This window comes from Hyla sarda, chromosome 3, assembly GCF_029499605.1.
Source record: "Hyla sarda isolate aHylSar1 chromosome 3, aHylSar1.hap1, whole genome shotgun sequence".
Classification (NCBI taxonomy): domain Eukaryota; kingdom Metazoa; phylum Chordata; class Amphibia; order Anura; family Hylidae; genus Hyla; species Hyla sarda.
Window position 1 is genome coordinate 181,603,325 of NC_079191.1, and position 26,876 is coordinate 181,630,200.

At 41.8% G+C, this 26,876-nt stretch overlaps 1 protein-coding gene across 1 annotated transcript in view; it reads right to left on the reverse strand.

The window, feature by feature from the left end:
- The window catches only part of TDRP (testis development related protein), a 165,785-nt gene extending 140,330 nt beyond the window's left edge, over positions 1-25,455 (reverse strand). Inside the window, exon 1 of the mRNA XM_056565675.1 lies at positions 25,145-25,455. The gene's annotated coding sequence lies outside the window, so the exon portion shown is untranslated. The remainder of the gene's footprint in view (positions 1-25,144) is intronic.
- Between the last annotated feature and the right edge of the window lie 1,421 nt (positions 25,456-26,876).

Here is a 26,876-nt window from a genome sequence, read left to right on the forward strand (position 1 = left end):
GACCATCTGCGAAGTGCCAGGATTTTCTCCAAATTGGATCCTCGAGGTGCCTATAACTTAATTAGTATAAGAGAAGGGGAGGAGTGGAAGTCCGCGTTCAATACTGGAGATGGGACATTTTGAATATCTTGTTATGCCATTCATACTATGTAATGCTCCAGCAGTATTCCAGGAGTTTGTCAATGACATTTTTCGGGACCTTCTGACATTTTTCAGGACCTTCTCTACTCCTTTGTCTATTTGGATGACATCCTCATCCATTCACCCAATCTCCACACTCATCGTCTCCATCTCAGTCAAGTTCTGCAGCGTCTCCGAGACAGCCAGCTCTACACAAAACTTGAAAAGTGTACCTTTGAAAAGACCAGCCTTACGTTTCTGGGATATATTGTTACCAGCCAAGAACTACATATGGATCCTAACAAGTTATCCGCTGTACTGGAGTGGCCTCAACCAACTGGACTGAAGGTGATTCAGCGCTTCCTTGGCTTTGCCAATTACTATCGACAGTTTATTCCCCACTACTCCGCCTTGGTTGCCCCCATCGTTCCTCTAACCAAAAAATCTGCCAATCCTAAGGTCTGGACTCCAGAGGCCGAAGAAGCCTTCAAAAAGTTAAAGTCTGCCTTTGCATCTGCTCCGGTGTTGTCAAGACCTAATCTGGACAAGCCATTTACTTTAGAGGTGAATGCTTCTTCAGTTGGTGCAGGAGCAGTCTTGACACAAAAATCTTTCAAGGGTAAGACTGTGACTTGCGAATTCTTCTCGAAGACCTTCTCTCCAGTGGAGAGAAATTATACTATAGGAGATCAAGAGATCCTGGCTATTAAGTTGGCCTCGGAAGAATGGCGTCATCTCTTAGAGGGCTCTGTGCATCCAATAACCATCTATACGGATCACAAGAACTTGCTTTATCGTCAGTCCATTGTCTCAATCCTCGCCTAGCTTGCTGGTCCCTGTTCTTCTCCAGATTTAACTTTTTTATTCATTTTCCTCCAGCAGAGAAGAATCTTCGGGCTGATGCTCTATCTAGATCTTGTGAGGTACAAGACCTGGAACCCGATCTGCAACATATTTTCCCTCCGGATCGTCTTATTTCCGCAGCACCGGCAAGTCTTCAGCATCTCCCCCCTGGGAAGACATATGTTTCTCCTCATTTGAGACTCCGGATCTTAAAATGGGGTCATTCTTCTCTGTTGGCAGGTCATTCTGGTATCCGTAAATCCTTAAAGCTAATTTCTCGACAGTATTGGTGGCCCACTCTGAAACGGATGTCATGGATTTTGTTCGTTATTGCTCTGTTTGTGCCCAGGACAAAACACCACGCGCCAAGCCTGCCGGTCTACTACATCCTTTGCCTGTTCCTGATCTGCCCTGGTCTAACATTGCAATGGACTTTATTACAGATCTTCCTTCTTCTAGCGTCAATACAGTCATCTGGGTTGTTGTGGACCAATTTTCTAAGATGGCTCATTTTGTGTCTTTGCTTGGGTTACCATCCGCAGGGCGCGCGCGCGCCAGGGCTTCGAAATTTAAAGGGTCAGTGCGCCCATAATTAGCTAATTCACCTGTCACCCCCATGTTATAAGTTTTTTGCACCTCCCATGCCCCCCTGCTGGATCTTCAGTGCTTATTGCCTAAGAGAAAGCATTCCCATTGCCTGTTTTGCCTACCCATGTTTCCTGACTGCTACGTTTTTTTTGACTCCGAAACTTTGCCGCCTGCCTAGACCTTCTGCTACATTGTTGACGCCTCTGCCTCATCCTCCGGTACCCCGTTTTGCCCAGTTGCCTGTGTGGTCGAGCCGTGTGGGGGGTAGCGACCTGGGTGTTGCCTGTCGCAGCAAATCCATCCTGCTTTGCAGCTGGCTCTGGTAAAAACCAGTGGCATCTTAGACTCCGCTCCTCGAGTGATCAGTCACACAGGTAGAGGATCCACAACCAGCTTCGTGACAGCCCACATTCAGATGCGTAACACAGCTCTAGAGTATGATACAGACTAACTTGGTATCTGTGCAGGAAACATTACTTTTTAATGAGTATTGAGATTATATATTTTACCTTGATTATGCAAATTGCAGTAAAAATGCCTTGCTTTTTTTTTTACCACGAATGACATTATCGCGGTAAAATATTTGCCGCAATTTCAGAAAAATAGCAGTAAAACTGCAACATGTGGATACTCCCTTGGGAGTCAGGAGAGTATTAAAAATCTAAATGTTAATTTGGATATATCTTAATATGGCAGCCTACCTGGCTATCAACCAGCCAAAGGATGTCCAGGCATGCTAGGAGTTGTAGTCTTGCAACAGCTTAAGACACACTGGTTGGGAAACACTGCTATAGAGCATAAATGTGTTGTCCATAATGTCACATTCTGCTATGGATATCAGGTAAATGGGTGAGCGATACAGCACTCCGCCAAGGGCGCAATGGGCACTCGGTATGCCTCCAAACACAAACAGAGGTGTATCCATCCATTTTCTTGGGATTTCTGTATTTTATGGGGTGTAAGGGGAAGGTCTTTGCCTTGTAGTTGTGTATACAGTATTACCTAAACAAAATATGGCCTGAACATATATGAAGAAATAAATTATAAGACCATGTTAACACGGTGTATTTTCAGACAAATATGTAACCTTTAAAAAAATATGTCCATTTTTCTAAACAAGCTAAGTTTCTAAACAAGCAAAGTTGTCAAAATTACTGTAGGTTATATAACATTTTTACTTCCCTTTTTCTGTTTTAAGATTAGGATATTATTATTGTGGCCATTATTTCTGACTTACAGCCACAAATAAGAAACATGCTCATTATTTTAACAACCATTAGAAATTATGCCTGTTTTTCAACAAAATGTATGCACTGATGGCTGCTTTTTCATAGATTTTATACAGCAACATATATGGTTTGTTTTACATAGTATGAACACGTAAGGGATTTAAATTGTCAAAATGAAAATAACCAGAAAAATACATGGGAAAGGTACAGAAGAAAAGATTGGGGAAATGATTAATATTGCAGAGACAATCATAAGACATTCAAGTAGTATTATGTATAATGGCCCATTATTCAGTTGTATGATTGGGGTACTCCACTGGAAAAAAAATTCTTTAATCAACTGACGCCAGAAAGTTAAGTAGATTTATAAATTACTTCTATTTAACATTTTTAATCCTTCCAGTACTTTTCAGCTGCTGTATGCTACTGAGGAAGTTCTTTCCTTTCTGACCATAGTGTTCTCTGCTGACACCTCTGTCCATTTTAGGAACTGTCTAGAGTAGGAGCAAATCCCCATAGCAAACCTCTCCTGCTCTGGACAGTTCCTAAAATGGACAGAGGTGTCAGTAAAGAGCACTATGGTCAGACATAAAAGAAATTCAAAAAGAGAAGAACTTCCTGTGGCGCATGTAGCAGCTTATAAGTACTTGAAGGATTAAGATTTTTTTTTAAATGGAAGTAATTTACAAATCTGTTTAACTTTCTGGCACCAGTTGATTTAAAAAAATAATGTTATGCAGTGGAGTACCCCTTTAAGAATGTTAACCCCTTAATGACTCAGGGTATTTTCCGTTTTTGCATTTTCATTTTTTCCTCATCACCTTCTAAAAATCATAAAGCTTTCAATTTTGCACCTAAAAATCCATATTATGGTTTTTTTTTGCGCTACCAATTCTACTTTGCTGTGACATTAGTCATTTTACCCAAAAATCGACGGCAAAACGGAAAAACAAACATTGTGCGACAAAACTGAAGAAAAAAAATGCCATTTTGTAACTTTTTGGGGCTCCCGTTTCTACGCAGTGCATTTTCCAGTAAAAATTCCACCTATTTATTCTTTAGGTCCTTACAGTTAAAATGGTACCCTACTTATATAGATTTAATTTTGTCGTACTTCTGGAAAAAATCATAACTACATGCAGGAAAATGTATACGTTTAAAAATGTCCTCTTCTGACCCCTATAACTTTTTTATTTTTCTGTATATGGGGAAGTATGAGGGCTAATTTTTTGCGCAGTGATCTGAAGTTTTTATTGGTATCATTTTTGTTTTGATCAGACTTTTGATCACTTTTTATTCACTTTTATGGTATAAAAAGTGACCAACAATACGCTATTTTGGACTTTGGAATTTTTTTTATGCATACGTCATAGACCGTGTGGTTTAATTACTATTATATTTTTATAGATCGGACATTTACGCACGCGGCGATAGCACATGTGTTTATTTTTATTTACACTGTTTTATTTTTTTATTGGGAAAAGGGGGGGTGATTCTAACTTTTATTACGGAAGGGGTTAAATGATCTTTATTACCACTTTATTTCCACTTTTTTTTGCAATGTTATAGCTCCCATAAGGCAGGTAGGGACAGGTAGAGGCAGGTAGGGACCCTCCAGCTGTTCAGCAAACTGTTCGGGACACCGGTACAGTTTACTGTCACTTTAGACACGGCGATCAACTTTGATCGCCGCGTCTGAAGGGTTAATACCAGGCATCAGCGCGATCGGTGATGTCCGGTACTAGCCGCGGTCCCCGCCATTGATAGCCGCCGGGACCGACGCGATTTGACGCGGGGTCAGTGCGTTACCCCGCGTTCTATCGTGGGAGCCCGCTCATGACGTATGCATACGTCATATAGCGGGAAGGGGTTAAGGACACAGCCCATTTTCACCTTAAGGACTTTGCAATTCTGACCACTGTTACTTTATGCATTAATAACTCTGAGGTGCTTTTTCCTTTTATTCTGATTCCGAGTTTGTTTTTTCCATGACATATTTTTCTTTAACAGTGGAACATTTTTGTTGTTACTTGCATCCTTTCTTGGTGAAAAATCACCAAATTTCATGAAAATTTTTAAAATTTTGAATTTTTCTAACTTTGAAACTTTCTGCTTGTAAGGAAAATGGACATTCCAATAACATATATTGATTCACAAATACAATATGTCTACTTTATGTTGGCATCATAAAGCTGACATACTTTTACTTTTTGAAGACAGAGGGCTTCAAAGTATAGCAACAATTTTCTAAATTTTCACGAAAATTTCAAAATCTGAATTTTTCAGTGACCAGTTCAGTTTGAAGTGGATTTGAGGGGCCTTTCTGTGAGAAATGCCCCATAAATGACTCCATTATAAAAAAAACTGCACCCCTCAAAGTATTCAAATTGACATTCAGAAAGTTTGTTAACCCTTTAGGTGTTTCACAAGAATAGCAGCAAAGTGAAGGAGAAAATTCTAAATCTTCATTTTTTATACTCATGTTCTTGTAGAGCCATTTTTTGAATTTTTACAAGTGGGTAAAAAGGAGAGAAATCCCCCAAAATTTGTAACCCAATTTCTCTTGAGTAAGGAAATACCTCATATGTGGATGTAAAGTGATCTGCGGGCGCAGTAGAGGGCTCAAAAGGGAAGGAAAGAATGGGATTTTGGAGAGTGAATTTTGCTAAAAAAAATTTTTTGGGGGGCATGGTGCGATTAGGAAGCCCATATGGTGCCAGAACCGTAAAAAAAAAAAAATCATGGCATATTTTGGAAACTACACCCCTCAAGGAGCGTAACAAGGGGTACAGTGAGCCTTAACATCCCACAGGTGTTTGACGACTTTTCCTGAAATTCGGATGAGTAAATGAATATTTTTTTTCCACTAAAATGCAGTTTTCCCAAAAATGTAACATGTTTACAAGGGATAATAGGATAAAATGCCCCCCAAAATTTGTAATCCCATTTCTTTTGAGTATGGAAATACCCTAGAGTATGGAACTACCCTATGTGTGGATGTCAAGTGCTCTGCTGGCACACTGCAATGCTCAGAAGAGAAGGAGTCCCATTTGGCCTTTGAAGAGTGAATTTTGCAAAAATGGTTTTTGGGTGGCATGTCACATTTAGGAAGCCCCTATTGTGCCAGAACAGCAAAAAAAAAAAAAAAAAAAAAAAAAAAAAAAAACACATGGCATATTTTGGAAACTACACCCCTCAGGGAACGTAACAAGGGGTACAGTGAGCCTTAACACCCCACAGGTGTTTGACGACTTTTCGTTAAAGTCGGATGTGTAAATAAAATTTTTATTTCTTTTCACTAAAATACAGTTTTTTTCCCCAAATTTGACATTTTTACAAGGGGTAATAGGAGAAAATGCCCCCCAAAATTTATAAAACCATTTCTCCTGAGTATGGAAGTACCCCATATGTGGATGTAAAGTGCTCTGTGGGCAAACTACAATGCTCAGAAGAGAAGGAGCGCCATTTAGCTTTTGGAGACAGAATTTGTTTGGAATTAAAGTCAGGGGCCATGTGCGTTTACAAAGCCCCTTTGGTGCCAGAACAGTGGACCCCCCCCCCTATATGACCCCATTTTGGAAACTACACCCCTCACAGACTTTAATAAGGGGTGCAGTGAGGATTTACTCCCCGTTGGCGTTTGACAGATAGCTTTACATTTTTTATTTTCACGGACCACTGTTCCAAAAAATCTGTCAGACACCTGTGGGTCGTAAATGCTCACTGTACACCTTATTACATTACTTGAGGGGTGTAGTTTCCAAAATGGGGTCGCATGTGGAGGGGCGGGGTCCATTGTTCTGGCACTATGGGGGCTTTGTAAACACACGTGGCCTTCAATTCCAGACAACTTTTCTCTTCAAAAGCCCAATGGCGCTCCTTCTCTTCTGAGCATTGTAGTTCTCCCGCAGAGCACTTTACATCCACATATGGGGTATGTTCTTACTCAGAAGAAATGGGGTTACAAATTTTGGGGGCTTTTTTTTCCCTATTTTCCCTTGTGAAAATGAAAAATTTAGGGTAACACCAGCATTTTAGTGAAAACTTTTTTATTTTTTTTATTTTCCCATCCAACTTTAATGAAAATTCTTCAAACACCTGTGGGGTGTTAAGGTTCACTATACCCCTTGTTACGTTCCGTGACGGGTGTAGTTTAAAAAATGGAGTCACATGTGGGTATTTTTTTTTTGCGTTTATGTCAGAACCGCTGTAAAATCAGCCCCCCCCCTGTGCAAATCACCAATTTAGGCCTCAAATGTACATAGTGCGCTCTCACTCCTGAGCCTTGTTGTGCGTAGGTACGCAACTACAACTCCTAGCATGCCGAGACAGCTGTTTGGGCATGCTGGGATTTGCAGTTTTGCAACATTTGGAGGGCTACAGTTTAGAGACCACTGCACAGTGATCTCCAAACAGTGGCCCTCCAGATGTTGCAAAACTAAAAATCCCAGCATACCCAGACAGCAAACTGCTGTATGGCATTCTAGGAGTGGTAGTTTTGCATGATCTAGAGGGTCACAGTTTAGAGACCACTGCACAGTGATCTCCAAACTGTAGCCCTCTAGCTGTTGCAAAACTACAAATCCCAGCATGCCCAAACAACAAACAGCTATCTGGGCATGCTGGAAGTTGTAGTTTTGCAACATCTGGAGGGCTACAGTTTCTCAAACTGTAGCCCAACAGATGTTGCTAGGCAACTCACCGGTTTTCATAGGATCCAGGGAGCCGCATCGCCATCCTCTTCTGCCGCCGATTCCCACCCGCTGCCTCCACTGATGGCTAAGTGGACTTCGGCACCGGTCCTCGTCGGTTTTCCCCTTCTGCCCGGCCTACTGTGGATGGGCAGAACGGGGAAAATTAACCAGCGAATTAACCTTGCCGGTGTGAATTAACCAGCGATTTGCGGCGATTGCCGACATGTGGGGGTCTGATAACCCCCCTGGGCATTTGCGTGGGGTGCCTGCTGATCGATATCAGCAGTCACCCCGGTCCGGTCCCCGCCCGGCATGCGGCGGGGACCGAAATTTCCACCAGCGTACAGGTATGCCCTGGGTCCTTAAGTACCAGGGTGTACCTGTACGCCCTGGGTCCTTAACTGGTTAAAAAAAAATTTGTGCATCTGGGAAAACTATCTTTTGACAAAGGGTGCATGTGCCCAAAACGCGTCAAGATGTGAACAGTTGTCCAGGGCAAGTGGGACTTTGTTGTGTGTATTTTTTGCAATTGGAATAAATGCTGCATTCGTCTTAAGTGCTTGATTGTGCCTATTTTCTTCTATTCCTGCAAGATGCACCTGGCCGGGTGTGATCATGTGCACAGACTCGGGAGGCGGTAAGCTAGTTTTTCTCCTTTTCTTATACTATTTTGAATAGCCCACATGGGATATCTGTTAGTACGAACCATAAGTTGACGCAATTTAAGATTGGCCACAGGCTATATTATTCCCCTCGTAGTATGCAGAAGTTCGGTTTATATCAATACTCTGTCTGCCCTAAATGTAAAGAGCAGAATGCAAATTTGATCCACATGTTTTAGGAATGTAAACCTTTCAATTTATTCTGGAAAGGGGTTCAAGAAAACATTCACCTGTAGGACCATATAGAGATAGATACCAGCTGTACACAGGATCTGTATATCATATAAGTGATTATATACAGGACCATATTGAGGTAGATACCAGCTGTACACATGATCTTTATACCATATATGTGATTATATACAGGACCACATAGACGTAGATGCCAGCTGTAGACAGGATCTGTATACCATATAAGTGATTTTATACATTCACCATATAGGGTTAGATATCAGCTATACACAGGATCTGTATACCATATAAGTGATTATATACAGGACCACATAGAGGGAGATACCAGCTGTACACAAGATCTGTATACCATATAAGTTATCATATACAGGGCTACATAGGGGTAGATACCGGTTGTACACAGGATCTGTATTCCATATAAGTAATTATATAAAGTGCCATATAGAGGTAGATACAAGCTGTACGCAAGCGATCTGCAGACCATATTAGTGATTACAGACTGCAGTTAATTCATAATTGCATGTAATTAGTGATTACATCTAGGGACTCACAGGAGACATCTTCTCTGGTCGGCGGCGTCCTCTTTCCTTTTCTTCTCCGCCTGGGTCAGACTGCCATGATGACTTTTTCCTGCCAAAACTCATCTCACATCTGCAGGACAAACATCTCAGACTCCACATTTTTTCACCACGTAGGTAGCTAAGTAGATATCTAGGTAAGTTGTTAGGTAGCTAAATAGCTAGGTAGGGCCAATAAAACAAAAAAGGAAATTACTTTCTCCACCCACTTAAAAAAAAAAATGTAGTACTAGTTTTGGATCAGCTGCAGAGCCAAAGGCTGTGCCAATGCATGCTGGGAGTAGCAGTTAGTTACTAACTACAAATACCAGCATGCCATGATACAGCCTATGGCTCTGCAGCTGATTGTATAGTAGTATAGTATAAGTTATAGTGCAACATGCTGGGAGTCATAGTGCTACAATCCTGACAGTACTGATGGTTTCCAGAGATACTGAAACTTCCCGATTCCCCTTTTAAAAGCAACACCCATCTCCCAGGCCACGCCTCCAATATTTTCAGGCAATTTTTTTGTGCAGCTGGGCCTATTTTCAGGCAGGGGCCTGGAGCTGCAGACCCTATGTGGGCGAGGGAGTTAGGAAAGGGGGAGGGGTTAGTTGGGAGCATGGCGTTTGTGTAATTTTGCATGTGTTCGTTGCTGTTTTTTTTTTTTTTCTATATAAGAGAATGAACTAAAAAAAACGATCAGATAAAATGTAATTAGTTTTTTTTTGTGGGTCTGATTGGGAAGATGTCAAATTTGCTAAGCTAGGTTGACACTTCAGTGGAAAGTTCTATCACCACAAAGTTAGAATTTTGGGCTAAAAAAATAAATAAATAAAAAAACATTTGCCCTTGAACCCATGAAGGATTCATCCTAAGTAAAGAGTTTTGTGCAATGAGCAGGTGAAAAGTCTTTTTTCACTGGCCACTCCTACCTGGACATGTTAAAGGAATGGCTTATTCCACAAATGGGGAAGTTTGCCGAACATAGTCTATAAGCAGGATAGTGTCCCTCCACAGTTCCATTTGAATCTGCCAATACCTGAATCAAACTTTTCTGGAATATTAGAGCGGCCTCACTAGAAACAATGATTTACAAATGTTGTGCTGGTCTCTACAATTGCCAGATCTAACACTATATGACTTTTAAACAAAAACCTTTATGGCTTTATTACATGACCCAAAGAGTGAGCCAACACGGCCTGATAGCTGTTCCTGTGCTTGAAGGGGACGGGTCGTGTCTCTGAGACATGTACTAAGTTGTGACTGGCTTATGGCCATGGCTAAGTGATTGACCTAAGGACACTCTTAGACCATACTGCGGTTGACAGGTTAACCTCTTAAGGACCAGGCACGTATGAGTACGTCCCTACGCCCTGGGTCTTAAGGACCAGGCACGTACTCATACGTCCGTGGGAATTTCAGTCCCTGCCGGGAGGGGACCGGACCGGGGTGACTGCTGATATCTATCAGCAGGCACCCCGCGCAAATGCCCAGGGGGGGGGGGGGGGGAGGGAGATCATCAGACCCCCCCATGTCGGCGATTGGCGCAAATCGCAAGTGAATTCACACTTGCGATTACGGGTCATTACGGGTCTATGGTGACCCGGTGACCCAGAATATAAGGGGGATCGTGGGTGTCTAAGACACCCACAATCCCCCTGAAGAGATAGGAGTGAGGTGGCAGGGGTGCCACCCCTCGTATCCCTGCTATTGGTGGTCTAGACATGACCACCAATAGCAGATCGGGGGCGAGGGGGGTTAACTTTCGTTTTCCCTGTCCTGCCCACCCACAATAGGCGGGGCAGAATGGGGAAGCGACAGAGGACCGGCTCCGGAGTCCACTTACCGACCTGCGGAGGCTGCGGGCGACGATCGGCGTCGGAGATCGGCGGGCGGCGATGTCGTGCAGCAGGCTCCCTGGATCCGACGAAAGCCGGTAAGTTGCCTAGCAACATCTGGAGGGCTGCAGTCCGAGACCACTATATAGTGGTCTCTATACTGTAGCACTCCAGATGTTGCAAAACTACAACTCCCAGCATGCCCAGATAGCTGTTTGGGCATGCTGGGAGTTGTAGTTTTGCAACAGCTGGAGGGCTACAATTTGAGACCACTATATGGTAGTCTCTGAACTATAGCCCTGCAGATCTTGCAAAACTACAACTCCCAGCATGCCCACACAACTGTTTGCTGTCTGGGCAAGCTGGGATTTGTAGTTTTGCAGCATCTGGAGGGCCACAGTTTGCAGTGGTCTCTATACTGTAGCTCTCCAGATGTTGCAAAACTGCAAATACCAGCATGCTGGGAGTTGTAGTTGCGATCCCTCCAGCTGTTGCATAACTACATCTCCCAGCATGCCCTTCGGTGATCAGTACATGCTGGGAGTTGTAGTTTTGCAACAGCTGGAGGCACACTGGTTGGAAAATATTGAGTTAGATAACAGAACCTAACTGAAGGTTTTCCAACCAGTGTGCCTCCAGCTGTTGCAAAAGTACAACTCCCAGCCTGCATGGTCTGTCAGTACATGCTGGGAGTTGTAGTTTTGAAACAGCTGGAGGTTTGCCCCGCCATGTGAACGTACAGGGTACATTCACACGGGCAGGCTTAAAGTAAGTTTTCTGCTTAAAGTATGAGCTGCAGCAAATTTTTCGCTGCAGCGCAAACTCCTAGCAGGGAACTCACTGTAAACCTCCGCCAGTGTGAATGTACCCTAAAAACACTACACTACACTACCACATAATAAAGGGTAAAACACTACATATACACCCCCTTACACTGTCCCCCCCCCAATACCCAATAAAAATTAAAAACGTATTGTACGGCAGTGTTTCCAATATGGAGCCTCCAGCTGTTGCAAAACAACAACTCCCAGCATTTCTGGACAGCCACTGACTGTCCAGGCATGCTGGGAGTTTAGCAACAGCTGGAGGCACCCTGTTTGGGAATCACTGGCGTAGAATACCCCTATGCAATACCTAATTTAGTCCTCAAATGCGCATGGCACTCTCACTTCGGAGCCCTGTCGTATTTCAAGGAAACCGTTTAGGGCCACATATGGGGCATTTCTGTACTCGGGAGAAATTATACTACAAATTTTGGGGGGCTTTTTCTCCTTTTACCTCTTATGAAAAGGAAAAGTTGAGGTCTACACCAGCCTTTAAATGTAAAAAAAAATAAATTTTTTTTTACACTAACATGCTGGTGTTGCCCTTTACTTTTTATTTTCACAAGAGGTAAAAGGAAAAAAAGACCCCCAAAATCTGTAACTCTGATCTGAAGAAGGGGGTGGCTCCCCCGAAATGCGTAATCAGTTTTTTATTGTTTTTTATTACAATAAACCTCCCAGTGTTTTGTACTACCACTACATCTCTGGTTTGGTTTACTTTGTGGGAATCTGCAGTGCCTATTGGGGTCTTGTTGTTCTATATGCCAAAGTAACATAACATGTGACAGGCTTACTCACAGGTCCTTAAGACTATCTATATATAGGGATCCTGTCTATGCATTAAAGTTACATACAAACCATATAAAACAACAGGGAGACAACAGGGGGAGACTCTGCAGGAGAGCCCCCAGGTCACTGAGGGACTCAACCTGACAGGGCCTAAAGGTAGTACAGGACCGTGTACATGTACTGGGACATCTCTTGTTAATAAACATTTATGTAAAAAAAAAAACAAAAAAAAAAAAACAACGGCCATATGTGATGGCTAAAGGGTGCATGATGCTTTGACAACATTTTGTAGCCACTGGCCATCACATGCAAGTATTATTTGGCCCACATAAGCTAATACCAATTTTGTACGTGCTCTGCCAACACAGCTCACCCGCTTCAAGAAAAGCTTCTACTATGCTGTTTGGCTTGCTCCCCAGAAGAGGAAAGGCAAGGAGTGAGGATGGAAATGTTCCTGGTTTATGTAAATAATATTATTCAGTGTAAAAAATAAAAAGTTCTACCACATTGTAACATGCTCTATACTCATTGCATTCCTCCCATTTTTCAATATAGGTCTTTTCTTCAGTGAATGAGAATGCTTTTTTACATCCAGAAGCCATCAACCTATACAAGGCTGCTCCGGCTCTCTGCTAAGAAGTTGATATAGTTGTATTATTCTAGATAATGCTGTCTGAGATAATGTGCAATCTGCTTTGCAAATGTCTTTAGTGGTTTGCTTCAGTGTATCAGTCTAAAATCTGCACATTTTGCTTGTGTGAAATTCCTTTGAATAGTCCAGTGTCCTTCCCCTTTGTATAAACATACTGATAAATTGACTCTTATATTGGCTCTAGTGTGTATTTGTGTCTTGATATAGGCTGGGTTCACATTTGCGTTGGCTTCTTCCCCTGTTTTACATTCCTCAGATCTGTTTGGCCATCAGAGAAATGGAAATACAGTGGTTCCTCAACATTCAATAATAATCGGTTCCAGGAGGACCATTGTATGCTGAAACCGTAACTGTTTGAAAAACTGGTTATTGGTTCCGGAGCCCTGAAACCATTGTATTTTAAGTCCATAACTCTATGGAAAAACTGGTAATCGGTCCCTGCCTGAGAAAGATAATATATAGTACTTTATAATGCTATTATGCTTTTAACCTTGTCAGTACTGAGCACAGAGAATATCAGTGTTTTCCTATTAGTGTTCCTCCAGCTTTTTAAAAACGACGACTCCCAGCCCAGCCCTCCGCTACATGTGGCCCTTTGAAAAGAGGGCATACTGAAAGGCTTACCTATTCTGCAGCATTTCTGTTGCTACCATTCTCCATATGTTAACCTTGATCTTGACCAGTTGTATCCTACCTTATGCAAGTTAATGGACACTTTATACTATGACAGATGGTATTGGTCCACACCAAATATTACATTTAGGACCTAGTAATATGGCTCTTACCATAGTGTTAACCACCAATGATGGTTTTGATCTTAATACCAAGATATGGTAATGTTGGGACCACCCTGGTGCTACTACTAAACAAAAGTCCAAAAGGATATGGGATAAGAGGTCTGATCACGGGGGTCCCACCACTGGGGATCCTCCGCGATCTCACGGCAGTCACGTAGTCGTTATGCCTCCTCCCATAGACATGAATTGGATAGGGGATAAGATTTTTAATGGCGGAGTACCCCTTTAACTACCTTTTTTTGCTGCCTGTTATTTCATAGACTATTGGTGTCTGAGCTTTGCTTCTCTGTCTCTTCTGCTGCAAGATCTGTAGTAAATACTGAAAGGTCTACTAGTCTGTGCACCTCAGTTTTGACCAGCATCAACTCTAGAAGCTTTAAATTGCAAGTGGAAGTCGATTGACCACACTCTCAATATACCCTCAGGATCTCACCTCCAGGAGCAAAAACAACAAACTGTTGGCAATTTTTATTTCATTCACATGCTTTATAATCCATTAGTAGAAGACTCCCAATAAAGTACATAAACATTTAACACACCAGAAACAGTTACCAACGCGTTTTGGACCCATAAGTCCTTATCAAAGGCATAATGTCAAAGCTTTTAACACATCTGCTTTCTTCCAGAAACAGTGGCACAATAGTCCTCAGGTCGTGTGTGGTATTACAACTCGGCTCCATTCACCTCCATAGAACTAAGTACACTACGGAGGACAAGAGTGCCATTGTTTCTGGATGTTTTTCTTATCTTGGATAACCTATTTATTATTTATTTTGTCCATCAACACTGAGCTAATAGAAGATATCATTTCACTATACAATATTTTCTTTATATGCTCTGATTTATCTTTGGTTATAGATACACAATAACAAAAAATTGTTGTCTATGCCAAGCATTATGATGCTTGTTTAATTTTCTAGACATAGGTTACAATTGGAATGTTTTTTGTTGCTCAGTTTAATTTTGCAGTTTCCTCTAGTTTTCATACACAACCCATTGCTTAGCATGCAGTTCCTATACTAGATACTACTAGAAGACAAGTGCAAGTACTCATCAATTCTCTTCTTCATACAGCAGAGCTTAAAATAAAGTACTTTTTCTAGTTCACTGAGATTTATTATGCATGTTTGACTACCACTCCTGTCTTGTTGCTGGAATATATTTTTCTAATTACTGGCAGAATATATTTTATAAACAGTAATAGACATTGAGGTCAAGGTGGTAAAGCAGATTAAATAGTTAAGGGAGCAAAAAGCCTTGTAGATTTAAAATCACTGGAGATTCTACCCATAATATTGATTAACCCCTTAAGCACCAAGCTTTTTTCCACTTTCGTTTTTCCCTCCTTGCATTTTAAAAATCATAACCCTTTCAATTTTGCACCTAAAAATCCATATGATGGCTTATTTTTTGCGCCACCAATTCTACTTTGTAATGACATCAGTCATTTTACCCAAAAATCGATGATGAAACGGAAAACAAAATCATTGTGCAACAAAATAGAAGAAAAATGCCATTTTGTAACTTTTGGGGTCTTCCGCTTCTACGCAGTACATTTTTTGGTTACATTTTTCGGTAGTGTATTCTCCCGTTTTAGGCGCCGCAATAAACTTTGATCGTGGCGTCTAAAGGGTTAATACCGGACATCAGCCCGATCGGCGATGTCCGGTATTAGCCGAGGATCCTGGTTGCTGATAGCAACCAGAACTCCGCAGTTACAAAGCTTCACAGATCGGGAGCCGGCCACAGGACGTTAATATACGTCCATGGTCATTAACCCCTTAAGGTCCGGGGTTTTTTCCATTTTTGCTTTTTGCTCCTTGCCTTTAAAAAATCATAACTCTTTCAATTTTGCAACAAAAAATCCATATTATGGCTTATTTTTTGCGCCACCAATTCTAATTTGTAATGAGGTCAGTCATTGTGCCCAAAAATCTACGGTGAAACGGAAAAAAAAATCATTGTGAGACAAAATTGAAAAAAAAAAACCCGCCATTTTGTAACCTTTGGGGGCTTCTGTTTCTACGTAGTACATTTTTCAGTAAAATGACACCTGATATTTATTCTGTAGGTCCATACGGTTAAAATGATACCCTACTTATATAGGTTTGATTTTGTCGCACTTCTGGAAAAAATCATAATTTCATGCAGGAAAATGTATATGTTTAAAATTGTCATCTTCTGACCCCTATAACTTTTTTTTTTTTCCGTGTGTGGGGCGGTATGAGGGCTCATTTTTTGCATCGTGATCTGAAGTTTTTAACGGTACCATTTTTGCATTGATAGGACTTATTAATCGCTTTTTATTCATTTTTTCATGATATAAAAAGTGACCAAAAATGCACTATTTTGGACTTTGGAATTTTTTTTGCACGCATGCCATTGACCATGCGGTTTAATTAATTATATATTTTTATAATTCGGACATTTCCGCACGTGGCGATACCATATATGTTTATTTACACTTTTTTTTATGGGAAAAGGGGGCTGATTCAAACTTTTAATAGGGAAGGGGTTAAATGATGTTTATTCACTTTTTTTTGCAGTGTTATAGCTCCCATAGGGACCTATAACACTGCACACACTGATCTTTATCATTGATCACTGGTTTCTCATAAGAAACCAGTGATCGATGATTCTGTCGCATGACTGCTCATGCCTGGATCTCAGGCACTGAGCAGTCATTCGGCGATCGGACAGAGGAGGCAGGTAGGGGCCCTCCCGCTGTTCTGTAAGCTGTTCGGGATGCCGCGATTTCGCCGCGGCTATCCCAAACAGCCCACTGAGCTAGCCGGCATACTTTCGGTTTCACTTTGAACGCCGCGTCTAAAGGGTTAATAGCGCGCGGCACAGCCATCAATGCCGCGCGCTATTAGCCACGGGCCGTTATAGATCGGGAGTGGACACATGACGTTCCAGTACGTCATGTGTCCTTAAGGGGTTAAGGAGTTTACAAACAACTGGTTTGAAATCCGATGAACTAATACCAGTGAAGCTACATTTCAGTTTGTTAAATGGGCACTATCAGATATAAAAAGTTTTTATATGTTGTACATCTTAGCAAAACAATAGTTTTTCTAATATACTTCAAAATATTTTCACATTTTAATAAAGAACACTGCCTTTGAAGATCCCACCACTAGGGGTCCCCATACCTCCTGGGACACTGATGAGTCCCACAGCAGCATGAACGTGTCCGAGGGTCATGGACACCAGATGGCTGATTGACAAGGCTGCAGGAGGAACACAGCCTGCTGCAACACTGCTGTAACACAGAGCTTTACTGAACATGTGCCTCCAGCTGTTGCAAAACTACAATTCCAAGCATGCCTTGACAGTCAAAGGATGTCTGGGAATGCTGGGAGTTGTAGTTTAGCAAAAGCTGTAGGTACACAGCTGAAGGCAACACTGCTGCAAGAAAGTTATCTAAAAACTGTACCTCCAACTATTCCAAAACTACAAGTCCCATCATTACAGGACTGCCTAAGGATGGTACACATGTTTGCATATAAAAACACTATTTTTTACCATTGCATTAATTAAGGAAGATGTAAGTTATACGCTCACCATATTTTCTTTGGTGTAGAGTACAGGAAATCTCCAATAATCATTGTGTGTGTGTCTGTGTGTGTGTCTGTGTGTGTGTCTGTGTGTGTACACAGCATAAATCCAGAGAGTAAAGGTTTACAGAGCAGGGCTGCCAGGCGCCCAAGAGCAGCGAGTCAGCAGAAAGAGAGAGGGGGAGGAGTCACACAGTGCAGGCAAGAGAGGACATGCCCCTTCCCTTTGACAAGATGAAAAAGACAGTGAGCACTGTTAATATGCAATTTCTTCGTGAAATATGGGGGATAGATACATATAAATCACCTCATCTTGATGTACACGATCAGGATGAGGTATTAAGTAACATATAACAGACCCCCCTGTGATCTCCTGCAAGGCACCCTGACTCTCCTCAGGAAGGGAATGTGTCGACCCCTGCACGAGGCAGTGGTCGGAACGCCCAAGGTGCCATGCAGGAGATTGTGGGGGGTCCCAGCAGTCGGAGCCCCCCCCCACACCCCATGGATGACTTGTCAAATGTTTTTACAACTAACCCTTACCCTTTAACGCTTGCCAAGATTTTCATAATAGCAGAAAGACCTGCGGGTGGCTCATTTATGTTGTATGCCATTACTTAGGTTTTGAAATGTGTCTGGGTATTTGTGTAAAAGCTAAATATTGTCATACTAGGAAGTTTGGGATAAACAGCAAAAACAATAATCAACAATGGTTGCCCACAAGTACAAAGAACACATTATATACAATAAATAAACCAGTGGGTTGCTATAACCTTGTACCCATGTAGCAATATAAAACTTATTTTATTTGTATGTATAAAAACAAGAAACACGTTATGAATTATGTGTGTTATGAGTTACTATATCAATGAAATTAAGGCTCCCAGACAGTATAGAATAAGTGATATTTTCACTAGATGGTATTATTTAGTATGACACACTATTTCTAGATGACAGATACCGATGCCTGCACAAAAGTATATACACTATATCCATGCACCAACCCTTTTTGTGCCAACAAAAATGATGTAAAGTGTATTTTTAATACTCTATTTTATATTGACTCTATACATTATATTGATTCTATGTAGGTCTGTCATCAATTTTATTGTATACATTACACAGTAGCCGCTCATATGCTCAATATCCAATTTTCTGTATACCCCCACAAATTTTCAGGGAATCCATGAGAAAAAAAATGATCTCTATTAGCCTCCATGTAAAATTGGAAATACGTCACAGTACAATAAGGGCAACACTGATTCTAGCCATGCAGATTCATAACTCAGCCATAAAATATATGCCAGCCCTTAGTCTTTCATCACCCCTAATTTTAGCTGTAGGAATCTTATTAAAGGGGTATTCCAGGCAAAAACTTTTATATTTCTATATTTATATATCTATCTATCTATCTATCTATCTATCTATCTATATCTCAACTGGCTCCGGAAAGTTAAACAGATTTGTAAATTACTTCTATAAAAAAAAAATCTTAATCCTTCCAATAGTTATTAGCTTCTGAAGTTTTCTGTCTAACTGCTCAATGATGATGTCACGTCCCGGGACGTGAGTCATCAGAGAGCAGTTAGAAAACAACTCAACTTCAGAAGCTAATAACTATTGGAAGGATTAAGATTTTTTAATAGAAGTAATTTACAAATATGTTTAACTTTACGGAGCCAGTTGATATATAACAAAAAAAAAGTTCTGGCCTGGAATACCCCTTTAACAATAAATGGAGGAACGAACTGTATATATCAGGCCTGCACAACTTGACTGTAGGGTTGGCAAAACTTAAGGGTACGTTCAGACATGCAGATCCAGAGTGTATTTTACGCTGTGGACCAGTCACCGAAGAACCGCTACAGGATGCCTTTAGATGTGCCTGCTCGGAGCGGCAGTATACTCGCACATCGCGGCTGCTCTCAGCCTAGATCATGGAGCAGGGGGAGCGGCCGCAATGTGTGCGAGTATACCGCGCAGGCGTGGTGACTCGCACATCGCAGCAGTGTGTCTGCTCATAGCGGCGTAGTTCTGCACATCTAAAGGCACCCTGTAGCGGTCCTTGGGCGGCTGATCCACAGCATAAATATGCTGTGGATCTGCTCGTCTGAATGTATTCTTAATTGTCTACATTTCTTGAGGCTGCACATAGGTTTTTAGCAGAGTATCCACCTCTCAACTAAGATAGTTAAACTTGAAGGGAAGATCAGGGTAAATGTTTTTGCCAAAAACATTACTTTACTAAACTTCCCCTGATATTCCTGATCCTCTCCTCCCCTTGTTCATGGCTCCTTGTATCCTAGACAAAAAGCTCTTAAAGGAAAACGGTCATCCTGAATATTCATGAATGCTGGTCACATGAGCGCTTGTATCTACTGAGTGCTCACGTGACCAGCGACCATGAATATTCAAATCCAGCAGGTGGCCCGCCTCCAGCACGCAATTCAGCAAAGATAGAAGCTGATCTTCAGAGGGACCGGGCGCCAGACTGAAGGTAGGTATCTTAGTCAGAGACCCTGCATCGGTCTCCTGTTTACCCATACTATAACCCAATGTATTGGGTTTAGTTTGGTGAGCAGGATGACAGTTTTCCTTTAACAAGAGGAGGAAAGGAGTAGGAGGGCATGTCAGGAGAAGGAGGCAAGTTTGGTAAATTAATGTTTTTGCAAAAACATTTAACCTGATGTGCCCTACAGGTTTCCCAAGAAGGGAATACTCCTTTAAAACACACATCCACTATCTCCACCCTCTCGCAGCATGGCTGCAGCAAAGTTATCCCAGTCACATGACTATGATATCAGGGAAGGTGATCCTGTACAAGGTGTACTCTTTCCCTGCCCTTGATGTCAAGGAAGGTCCTAGTCTATTGAGTAAATCCACCTTCCTTGACATAACACCTCCACATCATAGATTGCTCTATGGTGTGCAGTCCTGATATATATTATATTCAGCATATTCCTATATTCCTGCCAAATTGTTACATTTGTATTAGTTACTTAGAAAAGATACTGATTTACTTGACTATAACTACTGACTAGGACTATTTTCTGTGTTTCTTCACAGACTTAGCTGTGGTAATATACTGCAACCTTATCTATACTTAAAGGGGTTTTCTGGGTGTGTTTTCTTTTATAGAAGTCAAAAGTTTACCAGAGCCAAGGTGCCCACCTACACAGTGAACAGAGATGCTAACAGATAGCTCCCCACATTGTGTAGTGGCTGTTCTGGGTTGCAGCAGCTCACTTCAATGGATGCCATGTTGGACCCCACCGTTCAGCTATTGATGGCTTATCCTTTTTGAAGTCCAAGAAAGCCCCTTTAAATGCTTTAAATAGTTGTTATTCAATAGCAATAATAATGATATATAATGAAAAATGAACAATTATGTGTCTTTTTGATTGAAAATGTGACAACTCACATTAACTTTGACATTTTGAGGTTTCTTTTTTACTTATCCCCACCTCACCTCTTGTACTACTTAAATAAAAAATTAAAATTTAACATTTGACAAGTCATATGGATGTGTCAAAGGAAAACATTAAAGGAAATCTGCCACCAGTGTCACTTGCACCAACCTGTCAGTACCGACAGGTAGTGCAGGTGACGCTGACGACAACGGTACTTACCTTGTCCCGTTATGTGCAGTGGTTCTTTGGTAATCTTCTCTGGTTTCTTCAGCTCCGGACCTGGCTTGGGGCATGGACGGAGCTTAGTGACGTCACTGCTGCTGCTCTCTGCTGGGTCCCGCTACTAGAGAACAGCAGCGGCCTACGTCACTAAGCTCCGCCCATGCCCCAAGCCGGGCCCGGAACTGAAGAAACCAGAAAAGATTACCGAAGAACCACTGCACAGACCGGGACAAGGTAAGTACCATTGTCATCAGTGTCACCTGCACTACCTGTCAGTACCGACAGGTTAGTGCAGGTGACACTAGTGACAGATTTCCTTTAAGACAGTCTTTAAGATTGGTCTCTTCTTGAGACCAGATTTCCATAATAAAAGTGATGCGGTACTGTATATTGTGCTAAAATGCAGCTGCGCAGGGATTTCTGCCACTCAGATTCCCTGCCACAATCTCAATGAAGCTCCAATGCAGCCATCTTGACTCAAGTTGTGTTGCGAATTATGATCATTCTCATAACTCCTAATTTTCAGAGAACTTGCTCTCCTGAGAAAACTCCCAAATGTGTTATATTTTATGCAGTTGTTCCCACCTGATAATTGCAAATTTAAAATGCCCTTACAATGAGAGCGGATCGACTTGTAAATTATTGATCAGCTCTCACAGGGCATTTGTGTTTCTGTCTAAAAGAACCTTACCACTGTCCAATCAGTGCTGTCAGTGCCAGACACACCCCATTAACAAAGGGAATGGTAATACCCATTTGCCAACTTCTCCATGAATTCTATAAGGAATAAAAGAGGAATGGCAGAGCACAGCTGTAGATAAGATAGTACAGAATTGTTATTGCTATCAGTTCGGATAGCAGTTTTCCTCCAACATGGTAGCAAAATGCAGGAGGGAAAATTCTTTTGATCACCTGAGTCCTTAAAGGGGTACTATCCAAAGGGCATAAGATGTCTGATTGTGGGGGTCCCGCTGCTGGAACCCCGCAATCTCTGCAGCACTGGTCATTCATGTAGAATGCTGGGTGCGGGGTCGGGACGTCACGCCACACCCCTTGTGACATCACACCACACCCCCTCAATGCAAGTCTATGGGAGAGGGCGTAGCGGCACGAGCCCCCCCCCCCCCCCCCCCCGACGCCTGCTCCAAGCGTTCAGAACAGAATGTTCCGAATCCTGGGGCAGCAGAGTACCCCTTTAAAGGGGTTGTCCAGTGAAACACAATTTATCACTTATTCAAACGATAGGAGATAAGTGTCTGGTTGCCAGGGGGTACTGCACTTAGACATTTTTGGTGCTCCCATAGAAAATGGAGTGTGTCGTCTGCAGCATGTGCTCTCTGCGTACTGGAGATGGCAGGGGTGCCAATGGTTTCAAATTGGGGTACCATGAGAACCCACCAGGGGTTATAAAAGTGGGACAATGCAGTAATGACTGTGGGTGAGCTGAGAGGATGAGCAGGTTTTATTCCCTGGCTTACAGTGATAAGATGTCTGATCTTTTGATGGTCCAGCTGCGATCTCCTTTGGACATAGTATAAGATGTATTGGGGCGGAGTACCCCTTTAAGCGTGCATGGGTGCATGTAATAGGGCCCCCAACCTCATTTTGTATAGCTTACTAGTATGAGGATCCCTGCAGATCTATGGCATATCAAACCAAAGCCTCACATTTTGACCACGTATTATCCTCTAAATACACATCAGATTTTTGAATGTGACAAATCTGTTAGGTTAACATATTGTAAAGTTCACAGTAACCAGTTGCCCAGGTTACTAGTGCTGCAAATATTAGTAAAACTCTAGCAACAACAATAAGGTTAAGGCATCTAATAATAAAAAGATAATTTTCCTCTACTTTATGGAAGACAAGAGTAACATTTTGCTTTCTTGGTTATATTTGTGTATTGTTTTGTAACAGCTTTTCATGTATCAGCTATTGTACTATGATTTGTGACCAACTACACTTTACTAAAATATAATTTCTTTCATAGATCTACTGCCAATAGTATTCAAGAAAAATAGTTAAAGAGTACCTGTCACCAAGTTAAACTTTTGATATGTGTTTCATTATCTAATTTCAATACACTTTGTAAATCACTATGATTTAAACATTTTAACATTTGTGTGTGTTTTTATGCTTTGAAATACTGGCCACTAGGTGGCTCTGTTCTCTTTGCTGGCGCTGTGTTCACAGTGAGTGGTCTCCTCCCAGTCTGGCAGGAGACCAAACTCAGGAAGTACATCAGCAAAGAGTGAGGCACAGCTCTTTCTCACTGCCTGTCAATCAGACAGGTGGGTGCGAGCGCTGTGCCCGCCATGCTCCCTAGCATCTGTGACGTTATCAGCCCCCCCCCCCCCCTCACACAGAGAGCCAATCATGGGTATCATTTTAATCGTATTAACCCGCAGAATAAAGAACACATGTCATTTTTACCACAAATTGTACAGCGTGAAAACAAAACCTTCCTAAATTTGCAGAAGAGGCCGGCTGACATCCAGCCCAGCGCAGTCGGCCTCTTCGCCACTCCGAGAGTGCGCGCCACCGGTATTTCCTCTTGAAGTCACGTATTAGGCAGCCAATCGGAGGTGGTTAAGAAAGGCCTCTGTTGGTGCTGGACTTCAAGGAAAACATACATACAGTTCTATAAAATCTTATATGATATGTTACATATATCTAAGTACCTAAGTTAAGAGGCTGCCGCATGTTTGTATTGCATGCTGTAGCCCCTTGATATAGTCCGTTCAGTTGATACACACCCTGACGGTCTTTTTTGATTGACTCCTGTGTCAATACCTCCCCTGATGACATTGCTGCAATAGGCGATAGAAACGCATTGGGAGACTCAGTCGCCATCATCGGATGACTGAAGGAGTAATTATGTGCTGAGTGACCCCAAATGAATGGTCATATCAGTTTGGTTGTGCTTTGATATAGCACCTTTTCTTATGGTTGGATGTGCTTGCATTACACTTTAGCACTCCTAGCTTGGATATAATTGTATTTCTTTTTAGCAGTTACAATCTGGTTCAAAGATTATTGTGTACATGCACGGAACAGCACTAATTGTACTACCTACTTTTATTGAGTATATATTAAAAGTGATGTTTTAAGCCACCTCTATTCACTGGTGCAGGTCAGTTGGTGATTATTATTTACATTAAGAGGGCGGGCCGTGATGTCATGAGGGGCGGAGCCGTGACATCACGATGCTCCGGCCCCTGTATCGCTGGTCATTACGAACGGAGCGAGTCTGCTCTGTGCTGTAGCCAAGATCCCGGGGGTCCCAAGCAGCAGGACCCCAGCGATCTGACATCTTATCCCCTATACTTAGGATAGGGAATAAGATGTCTAGGGGTGGAGTACCCCTTAAAGGCCAAAATGGGCTGAGTCCTTAAGGGGTTAAAAAAGATAAAGTAAAAAAAAAAAAAAAAAAAAACATTCTGCATTGGCTGCTTCCCTGATTCATGACAATACAGTGCTGAGCATCTACTTAGTATTGGAATTACTGCTCAGGAGCCTCACAGATTGTTTGGCACCTTAGACTCTCCCCATTATGTAGGCCACATATGGTTTAAATTATTTGTCTGCCATTATAAAATAATGCAGAATATTATGAATTTAGTCTATAAATATTTCCTAATAATCATAACATATGATACCATTTTCATTACTAGGACCCAGACAACTTACAAGTTTTTAGAATTTCTCCTGATTTCATTGTTGAGGTGACTGCCCTTGTGCACTCTTAGATCTGATATGACGTTATTGTTATCCTTTATAATGGCTATTTCATATCATTGCACTATATCATGTATACACATTCTGCATGAAGCCTCTATATATCCAAGCTGTACACATAAGAGTAGCTGTTACTCCATTTCCAAAGTTATGCTTCATTAACTAAAGCATAAGAGAAATAAATGACAGTGTCAATGAAGAGCAGCATTCCTGCAGTTGTGTGTGGTCGAGGTCAATGTCATCATGGATGCTTCATAACCACTTATCTCCACCTCTTTAAAAATCCAATGGGTCAAAATGTCACATTAAGCATTCATTTTTGCCAAAATGGGTGGAGGACAATGTCAAAAACTTGATATAGCTATATTAGATATAGTAGAACTGTCTGACTTTATAAAATGACATACAAGATTTAGAACTTACTTTAGATATAATGCAGTTCCTTTCTTCTTCTTTCCGTATACACCTTCATCCAAGGAGATAAAGTCTGTGGTGCAGTCTCAGACATATGCAGTATAATGAATGAAATACAGGCCACCTTTACCAGATCTCAGCAGGATGACATGTCTGGAATGACGGTAATAAGGATAATCATTAATTCATACTGTGAAGCGCAGCAGTGCATGCATGGAGACCATTTGTTAGGGTCTATTCGAGCTGTTACGGCTCAGCTCATGGTGCAGCTGACAGACTGCAATCTCATCCTTTACAGGCTTCTAGTGCTGAAGATCTGCAGAGGCCTGTAGTTCTGAGCATCTGCATGCTAAGTGATCAAAAGGAGGTTAAATACACCTTATAACCACTTCCCCTCAGCCAGTCTACAAAGACAAAGAGCCACATCGTGTATGGAGATGAAATATGTGTCATTCATGCAGCTGTTCTATTTTTCAAGGAAATGTTTTATGATTATTTTACCCAAACAAAGTGAAATATACTGCAAGTTTACATTTTGGGGTAGAAATATTATACCTTTGTTTTTTTTTTTGTTTTTTTAAGCTTAAAGGGGTACTCTGCCTCTAGATGTCTTATCCCCTATCAAAAGGATTAGGGATAAGATGTCTGCTTGAAGGGGTCCTGCCTCTGGGTCAAGCCCCGCTCCCATAGACTTGCTGCACTCGAGTTTGCTCAGTCCAAGAGATGTATGGGGTGCCACAGCCAAGACCGCAGGGGTCCCCAGAGGCAGGACCCCACCGATCAGACATCTTATCCCCTATCTTTTGGATAGGGGATAAGATGTCTAGGGGCGGAATTCCCCTTTAAAAGATTAGCCAGCCCAAGCTGCACAGTAAACAAGCCCCAATTTCATAGATCGGGACTCCTTTACGGAGCATGCCTCATGGCTCAAGCACCACGCACAGTGACGCATGATCAACCGTGGCCCTTTGCAGCCATCAGCTATACATCCCCATTTACATGGGGAGATGTCAACTGATGATTTTTTAGTGGGTCAAAATGACCGGTTTAGCTGACAAACAAGCTTTAGCAGCAGCGGGTATCTAAAAATAAGGGTTCTCATCATAGAAAAAGAGATTCCTGGATGCTCTGTAGAAACTTGTAAGTAGCAGAAAAAGGAAAAATGGTCTTGGAGGAGCTGCTCAAAAGGAGGTCACAAATTGGATAAACTCAGGCAAGTACAGGACAATAAATAATTTTTGGCAATACGGATGACGTGTTTCCGCACACAAGGAGTGCCTTCCTCAGGTCTAAACATACAATGCTAAAAGACAGTAAAATTAAGCATAAGGGAGATAACCAAGTCATATTGTAACAGGTCATAGCAGGTGGTGGTCCTGTGTGGATGATGACATAAGCCGTGCCAGGTAGTGTTGAGCGGCATAGGCCATATTCGAATTCGCGAATATATGGACGAATATTCGTCATATATTCGCGAATATTCGCATATTCGTAATATTCTCGTTTTATTTTCGCATATGCGTAAATTCGCGTATGTGAAAGTAACATATGCGAAAATTAACATATATAAAATTAGCATAAGAAAAAATTTGCATATGCGAAACTTAGCATATGCTAATTTTCGCATATGCGAAAGTTCGCACACCAGTCTCACACAGTAGTATTAGAGCCTTCTTTACACCACACAAGCTGGAAGCAGAGAGAGGTGATCACTGTGATGTGTACTGTGAAAAACAAACAA